Here is a 14,540-nt window from a genome sequence, read left to right on the forward strand (position 1 = left end):
AAAGCTTACATAAAGTATATATACATTACATTACATTAAAAATGGTTACTCTTGCACAACTTGCCTATCCAGGCTTTAGTCTTTCTGGAGGACAAGCATTTCCATGTATAGGCTGAATATATAGGAAGCTCCAAGAGACAGAAACAGCCTCAAGACAGAACTGAAGCTCCTGGAAAAAATGTGTCCTACTTTCTTCAAAGAACAATCGCCTGTTTCTTCTACAGCGCTCAACTCTGGGAGAAATGAGAAGTGGGGGACAGATTTGATAACAGCTCCCAATTACCATCAATAAAAAGAAACTGTGTTTCTTTGAGTGAAGAAATTCTCCCTCTCTCTTCCCATGGTGGTTTTGGACTGTGTTAGGCTGATGGTAATGGGGGCCAAGCTTATTTCACTAATGATTTAACCATGCTTTTGTCTGTTTCTCTGCCTGCTAACTGTGTCCTCTGGTGAACGGCTATGCTAATCCAAAAATCTGGCTTCAGTTTAGAAAGCACTCACAGCTGTTTTCATGTGTTGTGTGAAATCCAGGAGTATTTTTGAGGTGACAGATATTGGTGCAGAAAATAAATAAATTAAAAGAAAAAAAAATCAGGAAAGTAAAAGTTAGAGAAAGAAAAGAGAAACTATATCTCTGATCAATTTTATCATTTTCAACATTTTCTAGCTTTTGGGGGACAGAGACCTTCGGTTTTTGCAATGTGAGCAATAATCTCTTTCTGTAGCTTTGAGGATGGTGATAAGGCACGGGCCAAGAAATGATGCTGGCATCTAGAGCTTGGAAGAGAATACCACATCATCCAATTAAACTGAACATAACACCATCCCAGCTCTCAACTGCCAAGTGCAAAACAAACTAACAGCAGCAGAAACTAATGGATGCTGGAGAAGGCAGAGGCATCAAGAGAGGGCTAATGCCATCCTGCGCCACTAACTTGTCCAGGTAAAATGCACACAGGAAAAAGACAAGAAGATCCCTATGAGTGGAAAGTTTTGAAAGAGACAGTCTGTGTTTGCTTTGTACAACACCTTTGCCTTCGCCTGAACAAGCATTTCCTCCCCCTTGCTTCCTCCGACCAGCCACGGATAGTTTGAATTGGTGCAGTGTGTGAAATTAAGCCTGACGGGTCTCATTAACAAAAGCCAGTCAGTATCTTTTCCCCCTTGGCATAGCTGAGATTTGGAAAAAGTGTCATTTCAGCAGCAATACTGGAATTTTTGCATTTGCCACATGATTCACTTTTTCTAAGCAGATTTAGGAATTAAGGTCAACAGCAAAAATTATGAGAATTTTTTTTTTACTGTGATTTCTTTTTCCTGCTAAAATATGGGGAGGATATTTGTTATTTTACTTGGCTTCAAGCCCATGCCTCGTTTCAAGAAAAGTGACCCAACACAGTGCGCATGTAGCCTTAAGGTCTCAGCATAATGCACCAAATAAAAGCAAGTGTTGCAGAGAAGATAGGACTAGTGGTTCTTTGTGAAAGGTTAAGTACAGCACATGAAGTAGAGCTGGGCGATATATCGAGTTTTTAAAACATATCGATATATTTTTATACGAGATATAAGATGTGACAATATCCTTTATATCGATATAGTCTATGTTACGTTATAATTATAGTTGTGGAGCCGCAAGTTTGCCTCTCTTTCGTCCACTTTTGTCTCTACGCAACGTTACTCCGCCTCGCCTTCACTGAAGACAACTCCCCCTCCTCCCCCATCGCTTCACATGCAGGCAGCGACAAGACGGACACGGCAAATCTCCGTTAACGAGTTACTGCGCATCGCCCCATGCGTGGGGCTGGACGGCGTCAACGTGCTAACGAGCTAAACATGCTAACGAGCTAACAGCGCTAACCCTAAAATCCTTTCATTCTCTCAAAAGTTGACAGCGCGCCTTATGTATGAATTCTGGTTGTGCTTGATGGCCGCGAACTGATTTTATGTGGTACACGGCGCTCAGCAATCTGTCAAAAATGTTTGAGTACGACTTTGGTAAGCTACGGAGCTGCACCGCTTGATAGATTGTCGGCGCATTACGGCTACCGAGGAGCTTCGCGGAGTGATACGTACTGTGCATCAACGTAATATTACCGTATTGTGTGTGTATAAGGACCATAAATGGCACCTGTAAGAGACGTGGTTATGAAGCGGATTTCAAACTCCAGGCTATCAGTCACACAGTAAAACTTGGGAACAGAGCAGCTGTGAAATCTGTCTGTCTTTGTTATTACGCTCAGCGTCTTTTAGTTTACATTTTGACTGCACAATTGTGAGCTCTTTGTTTAGCACAAAAACAACCTTGTTTTCTTTTATTTATGGAGCATTATTATTTAATGAATGCTCATAATTTAATTTTGAGTAATTTTTCATGTACATCTGTGCTGTATGTTAATAAAAGTGCCTGTGTGACATCTGGGACACAGCTTTGACTAAGAACTCTCTTTTTGTTCTTACTTTATGGCTTAAAAAAAAAATCGAGATATATATCTTATATCGCCATCCAGCTAAAAAAATATCGAGATATGAATTTTGGGTCATATCGCCCAGCCCTAACATGAAGTATCTATTGTCATTATCCACACAAACAGTAACATCTGTGGTGGGAGCTGTGGAGATGGAGGCACATGCAAACAGACCAGGACCTAAACCTGCTGAGACACAGCAGCACAGATGGCTGCTTTTTATCCAGCTGGCACTGAGACATATGGAAACAGAGATCATTAGTGAGGTAATAAGTGCATGACAGTGTTAGCAAAGGTAAGTTAGTCATCAACAAAAGGCTTTTAACTAGCAGAAAAAATTGGATCAGCATGGATTACTAAGAAAAACACTGTTTCTGAATTTCAGCATTTCCCTGATCAGTCCCGTCCTTTTGATATTTGCAGTTGGTCAAAAGACTCTGTGTGTTTTACCATCTTTAAGCTCACGTAACAGTTGTTATGAATAGATTTTTATGAGACCTTAATAAGATAATATTTTTATTGCCACAAGTCATAGATTACTCAGCTACTCTGACTCTGTTCGGATCACCTGGTTGTCATGTTTATGGCTTTCCAAACACATGTTGCAGGGAAGTTCTCTCTGGTGGGCAAAATACACAACATCAACAGTAGCAACATGAGCTCCTAATTTTTCTTTTTAGGTGTTCATTCATCAGCTGTACTGGCATTTATCAGCAAATAGCTAAAATCGGCAGATCTATCGGATGAGCTCTAGTGCCAAGCACAAGAAATAGATACCCATGTGTTTGCAAAGGTACAGCTGTGAAAAATATGTTGAGACCAAATGAATGAATGAAAGAGAGGGTGAATCAGGAATTAACATTTAACATATATAACCCCTATAAAATCTAATGTTTACTTTGTAGGAAATCTAGTTTTCATTGTTCTTTTTCAAAACATATGTGCAAAACATAATGTCACAGAGCTGTCGGATAATCACTATTTAATTTTTACTGCAAGTATCAAACTCATCCTAAACAATATACACATTAAATACAATCAATTTACTATCAAATCAATTCAAAACTATCACAATGTTCCTCCATTTAAAAGGTAATCGGATGCATGAATGCAAAAACGAGTGGTACTGAAAGGAAAAAGTAAGCTCATCTCCCATCCAACACCAGACTAATTGAAAAAGTGTGTCTAGCACTAAAGCCAAAGATAAAAAAAATACTGCTGCATTCATGGCTTCTGAATTTATATAGGCGGAGGAGGTGATGGCTATATTTTAAGTACTTTTTACTAGGAGATTTAATTTACCACAGGGGGGGAAAACAGCATACATGAGTTATTAAAGCAGAGTATTTGCATCTTCAAGTATGCCCCGAGACGATCTATATGCCTTCACTTCCTATACATGATTCCAATAATCTAATATTCCACTGCGCGCATTGGCTGCTACTTCAGTTATTCAGGTCAGTTTTCACAAAGCCAGTTATGAAAGGAAAAAGTGCTACAGTAGCTGTTATAGATATCTTACATGCCATAATATGGATAGAGTATTGCACTAATAGGCAAACTGCAATGCTAGGAGCTGTAATATGACAACCAGTAAGTCATCAAGTGGTGAACAGTGGCAGCGTGTATACAGTTTCTGCTTTGAAGAGAGACAGTATTTCAGTACAAATGCAGCACAGGGAACAGAAATAGCAAAACGGTGAAAGAAAAATAAGAGACGAATCACAGAAAGACTTCAATCCGTGGGGAGAAATCAGACTCTTTGGGTATCGACTTGAAGAAGTGACAAAACAGAACCGCAAATAAAACACTGGAGAGGCACACACTACAAAGGACAAGTCGAGACTTTGGTTTTTGATGAGTTAAAGTGTATTATTCTGTATGGGCTCACCTAACAACCAAGAAAAGTGCATGAGAAAAACACAGAGAGACAAACAGACCAACACACTCATTCTCAGACAAACCAGAAGCAAACTCACAGTGCAATGAATCAAGCAGCACCACTGCCAGCCATGGAGTCCCAGTTGGTGAAGCAGAGAACAGCTACTGCTGGAACCTGCAGATGACAGAGACACAGAAGGCAGAGAAGGACAAGATAAACAAAATGCACGACAGTGTGACGAAGGGAATAATAAGGGGTGGGCGACGGGAAGGGAAGACAGACAAAGTCAAACAAAGATGGAGGAAAAGAAGGGGAGAGAGCATTTTGTTGCTTTGCCTAAAGCAGATCTCTAAACATTGAGGCTCATTTTCAGAGCAAGTCATTGTTCTGGCAGTGTAACAGAGCAGATATCAGATTTACTGGTACACTGATCACCCAGGCAAAGTCATCCAAAAGCCATAGACGACAATCTATTAAACAAATGAAGAAAACACAGTGAATATCAACTCATTTGAGTTTCAAGTCGCCCCGATGGCTTGTTCTTAGTCTCTCGTGTTTATCCTACAGTTGGACGAACACTTTTCAATCAATCTTCTTGTTAAACAGTACAAAAAAGTATGTTGTTGGCATTAAGCTAACCTGTTTTACTGGGGTTTTACAGATATACTGTATGTACTTGACTTTGTAAGCGCTTCAACATGCATGTACAAGTTCATCAAAATATAAAAACTGTGGAATCATTTTTCACTGTTATGATTATTTATGTAGTTTACAATAAAACTCTTACATACTTTTTCCTTTCTCCACGCACCTTGAACTGAATATGATACCTCCATTTCTTCATTCTAACGCCCCTATTTAACTGTACAATCTGTTCAAGGTGTTGTATTAGGTGCAATATATGTGGCTGTACTATTTGTTGCTATGCGACTAAGGAAAATTTAGGAAAATAATGCAAAAGCATCCCCCCGTATTAAGAATTCAATCACTATAAACCGCTCTGCACCAATGCATCCGAGGACAATGCGTCTCTTTTAGGAGGATAAAAATAACAGCAGTCATCTCAGGGGTTCCGCTTTTTTTGTTCATTTATTCACTTTACAATGGAAAAAAAAAGATCTGTCAAAAATTGAATGAGGAGACAAGATGGAGAAAATATCCTCAGATGTTATGCTGTGAAAAAACTGCTAGCATACATGTTTGGTATCAGAGGCAAACCTTTGAGGTCACACTACTTTGAACTTAGATGTTTTTCCAGAATCATAACTGCAGAAACCTCTGAATTGTTTCTACTATGAGGTCTAGTACAACAAAAGACACTGGCAAACTTCAGTTTGCTCACTTGTTAGGAAAAAAAGCCCAAAAGTTACGACCCAAACTGCTGCATGGGTCTGGGAGTTGAAATGTGGTTCACATATTTCTGCCCATTACCAGTCAGGATGTCAAATTTAATAATCCAGCAGACTCATTTCTATGGTTTTAGAAAAGACTTGGTCACAACTACTTTTGTTTGTTTACTACTTTTGTGGTCTTTTTCTCCCTTGTGTTACGCCGTCTCTGGTACTGACTGCATTACTGGAGATAGACCAGATGACTGCAATTAGTCTGGTAAGTAAAATAGAAAAACAAAACAGATGGAATTTGCAGGGATTCAACTTTCAGTCAATCCCATGAATTTTGGGTCAGCCAGCAGCCAATCAGTTATGTCATGTCTGCATGTAAAACAGCTAGAGACAGTCCAGTAAAAGAAGAAATTTCAATAAATCTCCAGGCTTTCGGAAAGACATTTAAAGCTCTTCTTTGGATGTTGGCTGCCTTTTGTTCTGTTCTCTAGCCACACGATCCCGCACGTCTTCAATAATATTGACGTCCGGGCTCTGGGGAGCCCAATCCATGACTGATAGTGTTCCACTGTGAGTTTTTCTATCCAGATAGTGTTTTACTGCATTGGCAGCGTGTTTGGCTTGTCAAGATATGCCAAGTTTATAGTTAATAGCTGCTTGGGAATTCATCTGTTTGGGAATTCATTTAGTAATTTTTGTCATTTTAACAAAAGAAACGGGAACAAATTGTTGGTTTTTGTAACAGGCAGTCGGTAACAAAGTGTCTAAACATACAACACTGGTTGATGCCTTGAAGTCTGGGTCTCTTTTATATTTCAATGACTCACAGGAAAGTAGTGGAAGATGGCCCTCTAGATTTTTGCATAGTAGTACATATTGAGCATCTCATATGCTCATATGACTGTTGCTTGTTTTTATATCCAACATGCTGTTAAACTTCTCCTGCGTCACCACTGGACAAAGGCATCAACAAATTATTTGCTGACAGGTCAAAAGATTCTCAGTTAATCAGACTCGGATATATCTGGCACAGAACATAGTGGGTTTTTTTTACCTGACCGCCCAGATCCCCTTCACCTAAAGTACAAAACTGCTAGGTTTGATGGTTATGCTCCACTTAATTTAAGGGATTGCGACATAAGCCTGCATTAAAATGTAAGGCCTGTGTTTTTCTTAAATATGGTGTGTTCAATATAGTATAAGTCTGTGGTTGAGTACAAAGAAACACAGGAAGCTTTTACACAACAACATGGCTCAGTGGAACACCACAGACAAGTCGCCACTTAAATCCTGAGCTTAGCGGCACAGTTGACGCCACACGGGCTGAGAAATTTGCAACTGACACTAAACACGCAGGTCAGTCCGGCTAGCAGATTCAGTCATGTGAACAGTCAGTATAAAGCATTGTATGGTCCCCGGTATCATCTTTACTCTTTCGTTCTGTCATCCGGCTCTATGTTGCCTATATTTCCATAACAACTATCCACAAGTTGCTCTGCATCTTGAGCGACAGGGCTGACTGGTCTTGAGCAGATCCCCACAGTGAACAGCCAGTGCTATTCCCTATTTAGGTGAATGGTAACATAGTAAGTGAGCTAGAGCTAAAAAAAAATTAAGAGTTCTCATATCAATCATGTAAGAAAACCCAACGGTATTTGTGTTTTTCCTCAAATGTTTTCACAGATCTTATTACAATGTCAAAGACACACCAAATAATTAGCGCAACCAGTGTACAAGCAATTACTGAAACCTGTCAGAACAGTTTTTGGTTACATTCACAGATCTTTCTTGTAAGATGTCTGCTACTGACTGGCCTTTAACCGTTGAATAAGTAACAAAAAGTATTTCTCAAGACTGCAGCTTGAAGAAAGGAAGGTCTGGAACTCTCAATATGACAGTTTCTGTGAAAAATCCTAATCTTTTCAGACTGGCTCCCTTTCAAAAGTTGTCTAAAAAGAATCGCTCAAGATAAACATGTGGATTTTATGAATAAAACCTCAGTGTTTAGAGATCATTATGCAGCTCAGCTGTTCTCCTGAAGATAATGACTGATTTTCTGCCATCAGCTGATGCTCAAAGAATTTCTGATCTGGTCTTCTTAAAGAGCATGGCAGCACTTGACACAGCAGAAAGAAAGAAAAAAAAACCCTCCTTGTTGGCTAGCGCTCACTGAAAAGCACTGGCACAGCTCGAGATGGCTCAAGGCAAGACTTTGGGTGGGAGTTAAAATCACTGAAGTTTGGTTTTTTTGAGTCTGAAATCATTCTGTATGATTTTTTTACAAATAAAAATAAGTATTTAGACTGTTTTGCCCTGGATGTGCGCATATCAAGATGACCTCAAAACTGGAAGGCTCATCAGGTCAAAGACTACTAGATTTATTTCACAGTCCAGATCCAGCAAGCAGGAGAATGTGTTCATCATCAATTTCTCAATATTGTAGCAGTCCATGTGCAAACCATTACTCACGTCGATTATACGTGCAGTGTTTTAGCACATAACTATCAAAACGCAACTTGAGTATTTGTGGAAATCTCCACACACAGAAAAGGGTCACCCGGAACATTTCACTACTCTTTGTTCCCCCAAGTAAACTTTGTCTTCTGTAGTTTTATTCATCAAATGACTTGCAAATTGAGTAGAAAATATAGTTAATACAAAGCAAAGTTTATGACAGATTTTCTCCTTTAAGCTTTGGTGTCCCCAAATTGCTCATTTGGAGCAATTACAGGCTTGCAGACCTTTGGCATTCCAGCTGTCAATTCACCCCTGAGAAAGTTTCTCCTACACTTCCTGCAGCGCCTCCAGCCAGTTGGATTGGTTGGATGGGCTGTTCTAATGTACCATAGCATAGAGCTGTTCCCACAGCAGCTCAGCTAGCGTCAAACTACAGGTCAGTGCTAGCAATTTTATTACAGGCATAATACCAGTTAACTGTTTCTTCTCTGAACAGTTTGTGTACAGTTTAAAGACACGCTGTGGGCCACAGTCCTGATGTAAGCTCCAACCAAAGGACATGGGAGTGTATTACAAAATGCCTTTGCTGTTTGAGGTCAGTTTAATCTCATACAAATTTCTCACGTTACCACCACCCAAAGTCAACACGTCAACATCACCATCACCACATTTTTTTTCTGTTTCTTTAATGTTTATAAATTCACCAGATAACAGGACATTGGACCCTTTTCTGCTTTTCACTCATCTCTATAATTTTCTTCCTAAAGTCTGAGATCCTTTGCTCAAACCATGGCTGTGGCTTGCCCTGAGCTGTGGATAGCTTTAGTTTTAGCCACTTTGCCTTTGTTAGCCTCTTAAAAATGAGTTATTTAGGTGTCGGTTTAGGTCTGTTGTTATAGGCTAAAGTAAACCCCCCCCCCTAATAAAATTAGAAAAATTAAATTAAAGGGCAACAATTGGAGGTTATTTTAAAAATATTATAATGCCACCAGACAGTTACCCAGCCATGACAAACAACTGAACTTTTCTCTGGCAGGAAGCTGTAAATGATTTCGATGGAAAAGTATGCAGATGACAATTATGCAAGAAGAAACATGGGCTGCTGGTGCTAGCACTGCTAAGGTTAGCTCCACACTCCAAACTAATCTGACACTGCATGCAATGCAATACATGATATGAAGAAATGCACATTTCAGCACCATTTAAAACACCTCTTGATTATTAAGGAACATTAATCATGTTCCTTAATAATCCTTAATAATAATCTTAAGCACACATGCAGTATTATTATGAGCAGTGTTTAATGTTCTTATTATACTGGCTTCAATTTGCAATACTTCTTTTTGATTCGTCCTGTTACTGGTGACAAAAGGAGTTTGACAGTAAATTTCCATCTTGTGCAGATAAAGTGCTTTCATGTTATAAAATAAAGGAAGCTTCCTCTGCTCAATCTTGACAGTCACATCATATATAACATTAGCCTTTAATTCACCTGCGAGCCAGATGAAAATTTTGAGGTTGAATAACTTGTAATGCAGAGTCACTGCCCATTAAAATATATGTAAAGATATAAAGAGTCTAGAACTGTGCACAGGGATGTGGACTGAATTATAAACAAAATTACATTTCTTTGGGGTCAGGCTGTGCAACATCAGCTAAGACACAGATTTCTTCCTTAATAGAAAGAAATCTGCTAGAGGAGGACTGTGATTATCCAATACACATAGAGCAAAAATAGTGACCAATAAACCACCAAACAAACATCAATCAGACAGAATTAGCATCATGACTCTCCTCCAAACACAGCTGAGCAAGTACTTTTATTCTTCACATTTGAGCAAACGGTTATTGAATCAGTCATTTCTCCACTTCAACAGAATGCTGGCTTTTTATTTAAAGTTTCATTAAAACTTCATTCATGCTAAAGAAAAAAAAAAAAAACTTTTACTACGGATGCCACTCCCAAGCAGACAGCAGAGCACTCTGATAAATAAAGAGGAGGGGACCCAAGGAGCAAAAAGCTCATGCACTTTAATTTGAATTATTTAATTAATTACTGAAATTTGTTTGCGATCAGTATATTGGCACTAATATTAAAATCAATTTTACAAGATAAATTCAACACTCATACGGATCAGACAAAAAATATCAGGAAGCAGAACATTAACCTTAATTTTTGACTTGTAAAGCTTACGTTACATGAACAGAAAAATGTAAAGCAGAACAGCAATGAGACACTGAAACTGTCTCATTGTGCAACTAAGAAGGCTGCAGCTATTCCAGTGTATAAAGAGCTCTCATTAAAATGTGACCCAGCTTGTCCAAAGCCACACTTCCTTGCTTAATTAGAGGAAGAGTTTGGTCAAGCACCCAAACTCTCTTTTTTTCCAAAAGCTTGACACTCAAGACGGGAGACGGTAATGATGCGCACTCTGGCTCCCTGCCTTTACTTCATGTGATCTGTCCCTTTGCTCACCCTCCTCTGTGGATCACCCTGTCCATCTGTGTTTCTGAGCACATCAGCATGCTAGCAAGCCTCTGCCATTCTGAACAGACAGCAACAGTTGCTGAAGCCTTGGAGGATGTGAAGAGGAGAGAGTTGGGAGTGAACAACACCAACAACAAGAAAAACTGAGAACTACTTACAAAGCAGTGGTATTTATCCGGTCAGTGGATGAGCAGACGAGTGAGAGGGAGAGAGAGCTGCATAACTAATGGAGCAGAGATGAAGCCAGTGTATGAATGAGAGAGAAGGGAGGGACGCAGAGAGGAAAAGCTGGAGCGTAATGTGAGGAGCGAGGGAGGGAAGAGGTATGGGGGGGTTATGATGTGGGAGCCAAAACAGAACAGAAGAGAGGCAGAGAAAAGGAGACTGGTAGAGGAAAAAGAGAGGACACACATATGACAGTAAGAATGTAATCAGCTTGGCTTTTTACATTTAAAGAAGAGAAGGTGGAAAATAGAAAAAATGTGTAGGGTAAAAAAAAATGAAGAGGATGACAGCTAGAGGCAAGATAGACTTGGCCTTTCCCCCTTTTCTTTGAAGAAGTAATTCATATTCAGTCCCCAACGGTCCCGTTTTCCAGGCCAGCAAAGAACTCCTCATGTTGTTCAGGAAGATGATAAAAAAAAAAAAGGGAAGAAATTAGAGAATGAGGCTGAGCTGGATCCTTCCAGCAGAGTTGAATTCCCAAAGAGGCCTATCAAATTCATGATGCCTCTTAACCTTTACATTTTGCAGGCAGGGACAGAGTCGAGCAGCTGTCATCTTCCCCCCACATTGATATTGATTCCTTCATAGGCAACCTCTGGTCTGTTTTACAAATGTGATAGACGTTTCAGTAGCCAAACGGTTTGTATAGTGAATGAGTCTAGACTGTGAAAGTGATCTCCCCACTCTAAACAAGTACTTTAAAATATTAAAAGACATGAACCAGTGAAGGAAATCAGTAACGCAGAAGAGTACGACTTTTCAGTGTCCTGAGAATTTGGCGACCTCCAGTCGCCTCAGTTTCTATAAAATGTATTAATAGGTCAGTTAAATAAGCCATATTGAAACAAAATAACAACGAACAAAAAGAACTTAGGACAAAAAGTGAGGGAATCGGTGTTTGACTATTTCTTTAGTGTTTATTAGATTGGAGCCTGAAGAAACACTGGCAATTTATAGTTTATGTATTTAACAAACGCAAGCCTCAGCAGCATGTGGAAGAACCATACATAGCCACAACAGCCTGGCACCACCTCCTCATGCTGGTTACCAGCTTGGTCAACACGATCACGCTGCCTCCACCAAAAACTGTCACCCTATCAGTGCAGGAATGAGCATAATGGTCTCTGCGTCTTCTCTAAACTTTGATCCTATGATCCGGCTGCTGTAGGCAGAATCTGGACTCGTTGCTGAGCATAACTTCCCTTCATGTTTTTAGTTTGCCGACACCACCGCAAATGGGACTGACAGTGAAGGGCAGTTGTGGCAGATTCCTACATGCTGACAGGGTGAGGAAACTGTCCTTTTCTGATGTCTCATTCTTAGGACATGCACTTTGTCTGACAGGATCCTATATGGAACTTGGAGACGGTACTAGGACTTACGCCAACAAAACAACTTGGTTTGGCAGATAATCAGCTTGAAGTTTTCCTGTGGCACAGGCCCTGTCTAGATCATAGCATGACATGCCTGGAGCAGACACCAACTGACAGCTGTAGTACGGCCCATGCTCACAGGCACCTGATTAGCAGCACCTGGGGCACCAGGAGCTCAGAACAAGAGTCGGTAGCATAATAAGCTGTTTGGGATTGGCAGAGAAGATTTGGCAAGTTTTTCATGAGTGCTACCCACATACTCAACTCTGCTGCTCAACCCATAAATGCATTTTCGTTCCAAATATGGCACAATTTAAGGGGAAAAAAAGGCTTTGCAACAGGATAAGATTTATTTTCTTACCAAGTTTATATTTCATCGGTGGATTAGAGTACAGAGGTAGGACAGCAACTGTGTCCCAAGGTTTCAGAAGCCTACTAAAAATGTTCTGCCAAAGTATGAGCAACTTTTTTTTGTTATATTACTTGCAGTAAAACTATAGCAAAGTGTCTTCCTTACATTGACTAAAAATAAAATAACTTCTGATGATTCAAAGCTATGGATAATTATTCGAAGTCAAACTTGAAACCCATTTCCTCACAAGCAGTAGCCTTAAGTACATCAGGCCCTTTGGCAAAAACCTCAAACTTGATATATACATGACATACAATATCTGCATGCTTTTATTTGAAAATTCATTTCTAGGTCCAGAAAAGCGATTATCCACCCGACAGCTATGACAGGGGTGTCAAACTCATTTTAGTTTACAGGCTACATACAGTGCAATTCAATTTCAAGTGGGTTAAACCAGCACACCATTGCATAACATTTAAAAATAATATCTATATTTTTAAAGAAACTCTCTTTATAGTGTATAAAGCAGGTGATAAACAGTCTGAGAAGCTTTAAGAAAAATAAATGCTAAGAACATGTTTCAGTTTTTCTCACATTCAATCATAATAAAGAAAATCTGTCATAACTCAAAGAAATGCATCAGCATGGCTCCTCGGCCTAACAACGTTCCTCCAAAGTACCATGGCATGCCTTGAGTAATGGAAAACTGTAAAACTGAACATGTGTCAGACCTCTGGCTGATGAAATTAACCAATGCACCCACTGCAAAATACAGCGAAAAGCAAAAAAAAATTATGCCTCAATTTTCTCCAATTATTCAACTTTGCAAGGCCATAACCACTGACCCCGCCTCAGCGCAGTGAACTCCCCTCAATCTTCAAGTAATACACAAAATGTCTACTCAATCAGCAAAAAGCAAACACCCACGCTAAGATCATGTTACCACTGGTTTCTCTTTAGGGGTTGTGACAAGGTAACCAGTTGCTTTTACTTCAACGTTCCTTGCCAAGTCAAATATTGTCAAAAGAATGGGAAGTCTTCAGCACGGCCATCAACACGTCAGCGACTCAAGAGTCCCAACCCATCAGTATATTCCATCGCCCAAATCCCTAGTTTGCAGTGCTGCCTCCACAGTAACTCATTTTTGTGAGACTTGCAAGACAGTTTAAATAAAATGGACGCTATGACTGTTTTAAAAGCAAAAACAGCTGAGAATTCTGACTGAACGTTCCTCACCATTTATATGATGTTTGTAAGAGAGACAGTTTCCTACCAGCTTTTTCCAGTGTTTAGTCTCAATGGCACAGCGCTACTAATTTAGCTTAAAGAGGCCATTTCCTATTGACCACAAAAGGTACTCTGCATGCAGATGTCAGTGCAGTTGGCAGCTGATGTGGTGAGGTCTACAGGGACCCATCATCTGTGCTCACATCTGGACCTTATGCCTTTTATATTCAAGGGCCAGGGTGAATTTTTAGATCAATCTAAGGACCAACAAGGGCATTGTTTGTAAAGAGAGACAAAAACTGGAACGTATTTTATGAAATTAGAACAGCTGTAGACATTTTTACAATGGGTTACAGTGTGGATAGGATTTAAGCTGTCACTGAAATATGTACTTTATGGCATGCACTTTATCATGAGATTAATAATCCGTAAATATTAAAACTGAAAGTGGAAAGGAGGAAACCCAAGTAAAACTCAGCCTTGGCAATTCTTAGGCTTTATTTCAAAGGTTGGTCGCTGAAGTAATGGTGTGCAGAGAAGGCAAATAAAAAACAAAATGATAAAGCCAGGAATGGAGCCAGTAGGACAGAAGATTATAAATGAAATTGAGCCACAGAGTTGTCAGTAATTAACCACTCTCACAAAAAAAGAAGAAAAAAAGGAGAAAAAAAAATCTGAATCGAGCAGGAGGCCTTTGAAGCCTTTAAGGTCACTGACGCTCCTCTATC

The 14,540-nt window shown here is 39.7% G+C and overlaps 1 protein-coding gene across 2 annotated transcripts in view; it reads right to left on the reverse strand.

Annotated features, from left to right (window-relative positions):
* peak1 (pseudopodium-enriched atypical kinase 1) overlaps positions 1 to 14,540 on the reverse strand; it is a 104,045-nt gene that overhangs the window by 49,086 nt on the left and 40,419 nt on the right. Inside the window, exons 1-2 of one of the 2 annotated variants that reach the window (XM_085462438.1) lie at positions 10,794 to 10,894; positions 4,445 to 4,521 (exon numbers count right to left, since the gene is read on the reverse strand). The gene's annotated coding sequence lies outside the window, so the exon portion shown is untranslated. Of the gene's footprint in view, positions 1 to 4,444; positions 4,522 to 10,793; positions 10,895 to 14,540 lie in introns of those variants that run through there. The other variant, XM_085462437.1, reaches the window with a different exon arrangement.

The sequence above is a fragment of the Copadichromis virginalis genome, linkage group LG7 (assembly GCF_057382275.1).
Source record: "Copadichromis virginalis isolate Kocher_CV1m ecotype Utaka linkage group LG7, C_Virginalis_male_GT1.1, whole genome shotgun sequence".
Classification (NCBI taxonomy): Eukaryota; Metazoa; Chordata; class Actinopteri; order Cichliformes; family Cichlidae; genus Copadichromis; species Copadichromis virginalis.